General features: G+C 28.9%; 1 long non-coding RNA gene across 1 annotated transcript; it reads right to left on the bottom strand.

The window, feature by feature from the left end:
* Positions 1-8,192: 8,192 nt before the first annotated feature.
* LOC107939802 (uncharacterized) lies at positions 8,193-9,798 on the bottom strand. The gene is made up of 2 exons (XR_001695266.2): positions 9,176-9,798; positions 8,193-9,094 (listed from the first exon to the last, which is right to left on the bottom strand). It is a non-coding gene; the product is annotated as an uncharacterized lncRNA (long non-coding RNA).
* Between the last annotated feature and the right edge of the window lie 1,110 nt (positions 9,799-10,908).

Raw genomic sequence — 10,908 nt, 5'->3', positions numbered from 1 at the left:
TTAGATTAATCTAGGATAGACTTAAAAGCGACTTCAGATAGGCAGAAGTCGTACGTGGACCTAAAGAGAAAGGACATTGAATACAGCTTCGGAAATCAAGTCTTCCTAAAAGTGCCTATGGTGGAAAGTGTTGAGGTTCAGACGAAAGGGCAAGTTAAGTCCTAGGTTCATCGGACCCTATAAAATCTTTAAGGGAGTCGATCCAGTGGCATACCAATTAGAATTACCACCTAAACTGGACCATATTCATGATGTATTTCATATCTCCGTGTTGAGACGGTATCAATCTGACCCGTCCCACATTGTTCCTATCAAAGAGATTGAGGTGAGACTCAATTTGTCTTTTGAGGAGGAACTCGTATAGATTTTAGATTGTGAAGTAAAGATTTTGAAAAAGAAACAAATCCTATTTCTTAAAGTTCTATGGCGGAACAATGACATTGAGGAGGCCACGTGAGAACCAAAAAACTCAATTCGTCAACAGTATCCCCATCTGTTTGAACCAAGTAAATTTCAAGGACGAATTTTTTTTAAGGAAGGGATAGTTGTTTCACCCCAAAATATATGTGGGTAATTGAAATAGCTAATAGAAATGTATTAGGCTAAATGGTTAAGTGTTAGCTATCTTCTCTAGAGACCATGCTCGAGCTCTCTTCCTCCTATTTCTTTTTCTTTTATTTTCGACAACCTAAAAACCACATCTAATATAAAATCGGTCAGGGATGAAGATTAAACAAGAAATAAGCTTCAGAGCTACTGGTTAAGAGCTAAACTTTCCCTTTGTGATTCTAGGTTTGAGCTACACCTTTCCCAAATGCAGTCTTTTTATTTTCGACAACTTTAAGGAAATTACTATGTTGCCCCTAGGGTTTTCAAACCCTAGGTATTTAGCCATCTTTTCCTAATTAGACTTGACACTTTGTTTTCTTTTTAATTCTTATTAAAATTTTGCTTAGCTCTCTTTATTTCTTCTCTTTTTCTTTTCTTTTGATTTTATTTACATCGTATTTTCATTCCATTACTGTAAATTATTTTTTCTTTCTCGAATCGAATCATTCCTTGTTCACTCGTTTCTTTACCGATTGTTGAAATTTCCATCAATAGCATCCTTATTTTCATCAAAGATCGGTAAATGCATTCATTTCAATAAGTAAAACTCGTAATTTCGTAACATCATTATTCTACGTAGATATTTTGTTCGACTAATCAAATCTTTTATGGTTATTGCCCTAAGCTTTGGATAATCTCACCAATTTTGACATCAATTTTTAAATGTGTTTATTTACTATTGAAAGACTGGATCTAGGTGCGTTAGACTAGAATTAAGCATAAAGAATGTTAATTGGATCTCGGTGAAAGGTGTGTGTATTTTCCCAAGTGAATCAATGGTGATTATGTATAGCATTAAAGCTATATGGTCCCCCAAACAGGCATTTGGACCACATGACCATCACGCGGCCATATGTCCCTATAAACCCTAGGCCAGTTCATGAACCACACAACCACAACCCTTCTACACGGCTTGCCACACGATCGTGTCTCTCTTGTAGGGTAATTTTAAAGTTTACCACACAATCACAATCTGTTACTCGGCCTAGCCACACAATCGAGTAACCCTTCCACACGACCTAAAACCTCTCACACGGCCTAAACACACGATCGTGTGACCCCTATTTTACAGTTTGCCCAGAAATTTATGATATGTTCAATTTAATCCTTGTATATTCCTTGAATTATTTTTAGAGTTTTTATTTGCTCAAATAAGTCCTTGATATTGTGTTATTTTTGAAATATGTGATTTTGTGACTAAAGTGCTATTGTTACATCGCATGATAAGTGAATATTACATGCTTTTTTTCAAAGTGATACTGATAAACTGTTAGTGTTATTATTGTTACTGCCCTACAGAGTACATGATAAGCATGTCTATTGCTAGTGTTTAATTGAATACATGTTAAGCATGTCTACTGCTAGCGTTGAATTGTTCTATTACAAAGTATGACATATTGCACTGCATGGGTTGAGACGATATGTAAATATGTTGTGCATCCACAACAGTTTTTATCTGTAAATATGTTGTACATCTACAGCCTAGTGGTAGTTTTTATCTGTGAAAATGTTGTGCATCCACAATAATTATTATCTGCAAATATGTTGTGCATCCACAACAGTTTTTATCTACAAATATGTTGTGCATCCACATCCTAGTGGTAGTTTTTATCTGTGAAAATGTTGTGCATCCACAACCCAGTGGTAGTTTTTATCTACAAATATGTTATGCATCCACAATCCAGAAGTAGTTTTTATCTACAAATATGTTATGCATCCACAACCCAGTAGTAGTTTTTATCTGCAAAGCAATGGTGGTTAATCCACAACCCGATGTATAAAGATGATTGAGTTCAAGGGAACTCCCAGTGAGGAAAGTAGCGGAGTTGGGTAGGATTTTTCTTTTGGCAAATTGAAATTGCATTTTCATTCATAAACATGTGCATATACAAAACTATGAATGTTGAAATTTTGTAGTGATGCATTGATCTATAAAACCATTATTGTGACTTGCTATACGAATGTGATTGTTCTAAAGAACTATTATTTCGCATGCTTTATCTACTACTTTGTACCAATTTTTCTTGTGATTTAACTTATACTGAGCTTCTTAAACTCACTCCCCATTTTATTTCTATCTTTACAGATAACCCACCAGATTAAGGACATAGACTCGACATCCGGAGAACTTGGCACAGACTGTTTCTTTTATAAAAGTTTTTTATATTCATTATTCACAATCTCTACTATTCAAAGACTTTGTTATTTTATTTGAACTATGACATGGGACTTAGGTTTTGGATTTGCTTCGCATGCATGTCATTTTATTTTGATTTAGGTTATTGAAATATGGATTATTAATTAATCATGCATAAAAATCTAGTTTCCATTAAACTTAGGTTAAATATCACTTTTCCTGTTGCATTGTTATGTAAATGAGTTTTGAAAAACACATAGTAATTAGAAATCAACCTTTACTAAGTAAACTTTAAATTCCATTATTTTTTAGAAAACTATATCTTTCAGTAAAATTAAGATAACATGCTAAGTTTTCTTTAAAAATAAGCAAATGTTTTATACAACTGTTTTATAAACTTCGATCGTTACTAGGCCATTTTGGTGGCCAATGTAATATTCCGAATTTAGTCTTAACATCTAGGCGGGGTTTGGAGGGTTACATATACAATTATTTTTTATTAAAATTTATATCAAATATATAACATTATAATCTAATATATATATATATATATATATATATAAAAGCACAAATTTGGAAAACCTTTTAACTTGATGAGAATATATTTTATTTTTCATCATATTACGAAATTAAATTTAAAACTAATTATAATTTAATTTAGAATTATTAGTTAAATAAGTTGTGCTGATTTTAAAATAGAGTTATTACTTGGATAAAACTCTTAGCATAAAATATAGAAAAAATGTGATAATTATAATTATAATTTAATTTATAATTATTATTTAAAAAATTTGACGTAAAAATGTTGTGTTAATTTTTGTTTTAAATTTTTGTTTATTGATGTAAAATAGAATTATTAATTAAATAGAACTATAAGCATCTTAATTATCAGTTAATTAATTTTAGAGTTGTATATTAATTAAAATATAGGTTTAGCTTAAATAACATTAGATAATTAAGCATATTCAGTCAAGTAGCATCTAAGAAAAATTATCAGTAAAAAGTTGGAGATTTTTAACATTAATAAGCTAGAATTATATAAAAAAGAATTAAGAATTAAAGCCTTGATTTTTCGAAGAGGCATTATCAAATCATATTAAAATAATAATGGCGTCAGAAAGTGATCAAAAACTATATTAATGGATGATGAGCAGTGGCGAATCCAGAAATACGACTATTTATATTAGCATTGTTGACTACATTTTTTTACTATTAATTTTCATGTATAATCATTCAATAATTGACGTATACATATATATATTATTTAAATATTATAATTCATCTTTAGTTGAAACAATGATTATTTAATTAAGAAAATGTTATTATATATATCTAGTAAAATAATTAAGAAATACTTTACAAGTTCATATATAAAAAATTAAGCTAAAACATATCAAAATAAAATAAAATAAAATAAAATAAAACCCTAATAAAATTATAAATCCTAAATTCTAAAATTTGAATTTTTTTTTCTTTTGGGTATTATAGATAATATAAAAGTATAGAATTGTAAAAGAACTAAAGAAAATAAGTCAAAATATTTAAAAAATGCCTTGAATTTTTTTCTTGTTCTTCTTCTTCTTTTTTCAGTTTTATGGGTAAACGTTTTTTTTCTTTAATTTATATATATATATATATATTTAAAAATTGATGATTTATTTATTTTTATTGTAACTTTTTGAAAGAATTATTTTATAAAGGGTTGGTTTTTTTTAGGGGGTATGAGGGCAGAATTTAAACTTTTAAAGATGTTGAACGTAATAAAGTTGATCTTAAAAGAGTATTATATAAATTTCTAAAAAATTAAGGGATAATGACTCTCACTTGCCTCCCTTGTATTTGTTAATGATGATGAAATAATATAATATTATAATATATTTGTATAAACTTTATAAGTTTATATTATGTGAAGGAAATCTTCTTAAAATCATTTTAATAATTTATCTGTTATTTGTTTGGTGCTAATAAAAAATATTTTGTAAGTTTATTTAAAAAAAGAAGATAAATTTAAAAAATTATTTTTTAATCACCATATAAAAATCAAATCAGATTTAAGTGGTATTTTATCTTTGTTTAAAGAAATGTAGAATTGTGAATTATCTATTTAGATTTATTATGTCAGTATAGCGTATGCGTGAAGGAAGAAAGGGAATGTGTAGGGGGCAACGGAGAGTTAGGGACCAATAATGTTTGTCCAAAATGAGAGACCATAGTCAGAGAAAGACGCATGACGACATCTATTACGAAGTTGTCGCCCAATTCACAATCATATTACTTAATTAATTTGAATAAAGAATGATTTTGGTTTTTTTATTAATAAAAAATTGTAAATATGTGAAAATTAAAAAATAGAAATTATTGTAAAATAAAAAGTTGAAAATAAAATTTTTAAAATTTAAATGAGTTTAAACCCGTATCAACAATATAAAATATCTTACCCTTAGTTGAAGCCCTTAAAGAAATTCTTACTTGATTTCTTTATCTTGTATCTTAATCTTCTTCAATCCATCATTACTTTGAAGTTACAAATTACTTAAACAATAATAATAAATTAAATATTTGTATAAAATTATTATTATAATACCAATTAAAAAAAACGGCGAAAAGTAAATTCTATAATTATAAAATGAAGCTTTCTTAATATACAATAATAGGGGAAAACGAACTAGGGAGAGTTCAAAAAACAAATTCAGTATAACATATATTATAAACTAAATAAATATATGAAGTGAATATTATAATTTTACCTTCTTTCATCTCTTTTTGGTGGTATCGACTTATAAATTTTTTCTTTGAAAAATTACTACTTTAATACTCCATTAATTTTTAGACACTTTAAACTTATTTCAACTTGCTATTTAATATTAAGTTCTTTATGTTTTGAAATTTTGTCGCTCGATTCATAATATGAAAGATTCTTTTTTATTTAGGTAGTTGAAGATTTTTTTTTTTTTGTCAAAGGAAGTACCTAAAATTTTATTTTGTTATCATTTTAAGTAACAACAGTTAACACTCGTTGAAAAAAACTCCACACAATCAAATTATGACAAGTGTAATTTTTAATTAAATAAAAATATTTAAAATTAAAATTCAATAAAAATAAATTTAAAAAATACCATCTCTAAATCTCTCTCCTTTCATCTTCATCTTCTCTACCAAGAAAAACCTCCATTTCCAATACTAAAAACTCAAAATAGAAAGAAAAAAGACAACCCTCATTTTATCCATTTTGAAGCCATGATAGGTTAGGTTTTATGAGGTTTTTGATGAAGGGGAAAGAAAGAGGGATATGAAATTTTTATTTTTAATTTTTACGTATTTAATTAAAAAATGATAAGTGTCATAATTGAATTGGTTTGAATATTCTTTTTAATCAGAGTCAACTATTGGTATTGAAAATGATAAAGAGAATAAAATTTTAAATATTTACTTTGATTAAAAAAACCCTGAAATTTTAGGTAGTTTAAGTACTTTTATAAGATTATTTTAAATTCATATTAAGTTTCATTGATTATATTTATCATGATTATTAATACATTGTGCACATGGTTGTGCTTTTATTTTTTAATGAGTTAATTAATAAAGTAAAGGTATTCCAAAATTTGGTTTGTCAGATTCGCAAGTAATATTATTATTATTATTATTATTATTATTATTATTTTTGATCCTTAGATATCTCTCATTATCAGGTAAGTTTTGACTATACATTTAAAATAATCATTTTAAAAAAATGCTTAGATTGAATTTCTTAAATATAATTAATTTCATATAACATATTAAATTATATTAAATTATGATACACGTGTGGGTAAAAAAACAATGGTACCCTTTTAAAAAAAATTGTTATAACAATAGAATATTTTGATTAAAATAATTAAGAATAAATTACCCGTTTGTTCCTTTGAGGTGACTATTTTTATTTTAGTCACCCTAATTTGATCACTGTTGATAAAGAAATTAATTAAATTGTTCATTTTTCCGTTAAAATTAACAGAATGCTCTCATTTTCTTTTCTTTTTTAAAAAAAAAATTTATTTATTATTTTTATATCATCTCCCTTTTAACTTAAAAATCCTAATCTTCACTCCCTAAAAGATGATGTTGCTTCCTCCATCAAACCATCACTGACGAGAGTTGTCCTATCAATGAACAATGATGAGAGATGCTTCTTTTTTCTCTTTATTTTCCTTGTTTCCTTCTCTTTACCCACAATCGCTAATTCTCACTATCCACGTTCTAATTGTCCAATGTCTCCTTCGACATCAAAACTATCAAACCAAATTCACCAAAATAAAGCCAAAAGCCTCCTTTCAAATTTACAAGATTAAATTTCTAAAAAAAAAAACACCCTAAAAAGTTATGAGGTTGATCTCAATGCTTCAAAATTTTCCTACTTTGATATCCTTATCCCATTACTTTTAAGCTTATCAATGATGATTTGACGCTTATTAGTGATGATTTGACGGAAGTAACCATGACATCTTTAAGGGATGTCAATGATTAAAATTCTTAGATTAGAAAGGAGAAAAAAAAGAGAGGACAAACAAAAAATTACCGGAAAAAAGAAAAAAAATAAAAAAATTTAACAATGACCAATTTGATTAATTTCTTTAATGTTAATGATTAAATTAACAAAAAAGACTAAAATAAGAATGTGAATAATGAGATAGCTCAATAAATTGAGATGTTAAAAGTTATAATATTTTGAATTCAAAAACAAAACACTTGAAATAATAAAAATAAAAAGTTATAAGGTAAGACCAATTTAATCAAAATATTAAATATAATCTAAATTTATAATATAATTAAAATTTTAAATCATAATATGTTTCCAGACATTTGATTTAATTAATGCAAATCATGCTTTATTGAACATGGGGAGCAATAGCAAATTATTATTATTTTAGTTAAGAGGTATTGAGCTGCCCATTTGCTTTGATTGGGTATTAAAGTGGGTTCGACTTTCAATTGGGTTATGGACCCAATTAGCCTTTGCTCAAATTTGTTCCTTCTTTTTCCTGCCATTCTTCGCTCAGCTTTCGTCTATTATATTACAATATATTATTTGTTATTATTACTTGATGGTTTAAACACCTTTTGAATCAAATTTTAAAAACCATTTTAAAAAATAAAAACGAAATTTAAAAAGAAAAGAAAAGCATGAGGTATAGTGAAAATATTTCAAAATTAATATCCACCGACTCCCTAATTTCGTCCTTTTAATCTTATTTTGATTTATAATTTAAGTGGAAATATTTATATAAATATAAATTAAAATATACAATAATTACATATCAATGAAACTATAATTTCTCGTTATCCCTATCCCTTTCTATTAAGAAAATAACAAATCAGATTCTTCTCCGTGAGTTTTAAATTTTTCTCTTGAAAAAAATTAATTCCAACTACAAATACTAAAAAAAATTAAGAGAGAAAGAGATAGAGATCACGTGAAATAACAATTTCATACAATCCCCTAACAAAGAAAACAGAGAGGACACAAATATCTAACAATACAGTATATGAAGATAAAAGAGTGGGTCATCGTAATTGCATGATTATCTGAGGATAGTAAAGCAAATACAAACATAAGGCATAGAAAGGAAGAATCATATCAAGTTTTGTAATACATGATGTAAGGTAGATGTTGAAGCCTGTAAACTGATGCCATTACCTGGAATAGAGTTCGGCAAAGTAATCTTTGTCTTGTGGAGTTATGAACAACGTTTGTGTGAATTTTATTCTTAAGCATTGTGTAACGAGATGCCATAACTAAAATAATCATAAGATACCATTGCCAGTACAATGGAACCTTTCTCAGAAAACACACACTGTCTCTCGAGGATCAATAGTTGTTGCCTCCGTTGTATAATCCTCTAAGCCATAGATAGTACTTTTCACTAATATAATATGATCAAATTGATATATGTGTAGCAAATGTTAATTGAGCTATTGATACGATCACAAACAACCAAGTATTACTAGCGTATCATACTCGGTTATAAGCCGATTTTTGTTTATTTATACTTTTATGTTTATCCAGTCCTGATCAATTGCATAAAAGCTATTAAACCCCAAAAGCCTCGTATGCGTTTCACTTCCACAATCCTTTGGGATGGTTTTATCTTCTTCACACCATTTGTTTTTTTTATTTTTATTTTGTATTGTCTTTCAGTTCGTATGCAGTTTCTAAAATTTCCTCTCCATTCCTTCTTTGGCCTTCTCTTTGTTGTTTCAGGCTGTCTCCGCACTCTATTAGTTACTTCTTTCATTTTCACCTTTGCTCCTTCCGTGACATCTTCATTGGTTTTCGGGTCTTTTTCTTCATATATATGCATAATTTTTTACCTGAAATTCCTCGCAAACCAACTCCATAAAAAAGTGTCCAAAGAGAAGTGAAGAACTAAGTCAATGGGTTCATCACCTTACCTCTAAGTGTTTGGACGAGGTGGTAGTGAAGCATATTCCTGAGACTTTGCAAGAAGATTAAGTGAAAGAAAGAAAGAAAGAGTTTGAGCCTTTGAGTGAACACTTTGCTATAAACATGGCTACCATTGATGAGGATCTTTTGTTTTCTTCCACTAGAAGGTGTCTTCTTGAGTATAGTTTCTTTAGTTCTTCCTTTCCATTAACTTGGGTATGCAAATGCAACGTATAAGGAGGAAACGTGAAGGTGGCCGTGTAATGGAGTGTCAGGTCCTAATGATAATGCCACATGTTCGACATATGTAAAGTTTTGAGGGTCTTAATGGAGTGATAGATGCTAACGTTAATGCTACATGTTCGACGTGTGTAAAGTTTTGGTGATTCTTGCCTTGTTTTTATTATTCCATTAAGGAAAAACTCCAGTTCAAGGGTCCAGATTCGTCTACCTAAAAGGCCTTGAGAGATGTGTGGGATTGGTTTTCTATTTATGAAGTGGGATTCAGTAAAAAGAAGAGTTTTGCTCTAGTTAAAAAGGACTTGTATACGTGTCAAAAGATAAGACCCTTAGAGCCTTCCTTTCAATTATAGTGGTATGGATCATTGTTCATTACTTTTATTTATTTCTATTTTTTTATTCACATCCCGTCTGTTTTTGGTAGAAAAAAAAACACTCTTAATAGTTAGGAATGGATAAGAACAATATTTTTTTCATATAAGGGATCATAATTATCCTCTTGTAGCAGCCATATAACATACTGTGGTGGAATTAGGAATAGAACTACTTGGCTTAGCTTCCTTATTGCTGCTTTTGCCAAACAATCAATTACCTTGTTACTTCCTCGCCAGATATACCTAAACTTCACTTTCCAATACTTATTGCACCATTCATGAATTAATCGGACTTTTGTAATGTTACTAATTGATGCGAACCCATTACAAATAGTATCTATAAGCATCACATTGTCACAATTAATCTCAACCTGTTTATACCCCTCTAACCAAGCCAGTTTCATCCATTCAACAATCGCTCGTAATTCAATCCTGAATATCTCATCTATCCCTGTTACCATGTTAAAACGCGTTAGCCACTCCCCATCTGAGTTTTGCATAGTTTTTCCGATTACTGCTTTGGTGTTGTTTTTTGAAACAGAACCATCAACGTTAATCTTGACCCAACCTGAATCGGGACGCTGCCATCTTTGTTCAGTTTTAGAAGAGCAAGACAAATGAAACATCTTGGCATTATACCTACAAGATTTTGTCTAAGTAAGAGCTGATGCAATGAGTTCATGATTGCTGCTACTAGCATTTTTAAAAATGAAAGCATTACGATTTTTCCAGATGAACCAAGTCACTATTGAAAAGAGGGTCGACCATTCACCACCATCAATATTAAGCATCCATTTATTCATGATATTCCAGTGTACCCATTCCCAAATATGAAAGTTGAAAAAAACATTTCAAACATTATTAGGTAATAAAGACTTCTACACCAATTGGGCGAAATCACAATCTTTCACAGCATGGATCGTTAATTCAATCGACTTGCCACACTATTTACAAAAAGGAAAAAAAAGACATACCTCTTCGTGCGCGCTCCTTATTTGTCAAAATCTTATTCCGAACAAGCATCCACAAGAAAGTCCTAACTCTTTGAGGAATTTTCATTTTCCAAATGACTTCATCATCCTCGAGCTGATTAGATGAGATGGGGCAACAAATATGTTTGTATAACT

This window comes from Gossypium hirsutum, chromosome A12, assembly GCF_007990345.1.
Source record: "Gossypium hirsutum isolate 1008001.06 chromosome A12, Gossypium_hirsutum_v2.1, whole genome shotgun sequence".
Taxonomy (NCBI): Eukaryota; Viridiplantae; Streptophyta; class Magnoliopsida; order Malvales; family Malvaceae; genus Gossypium; species Gossypium hirsutum.
This window is presented reverse-complemented; position numbering and strand designations above follow the sequence as displayed.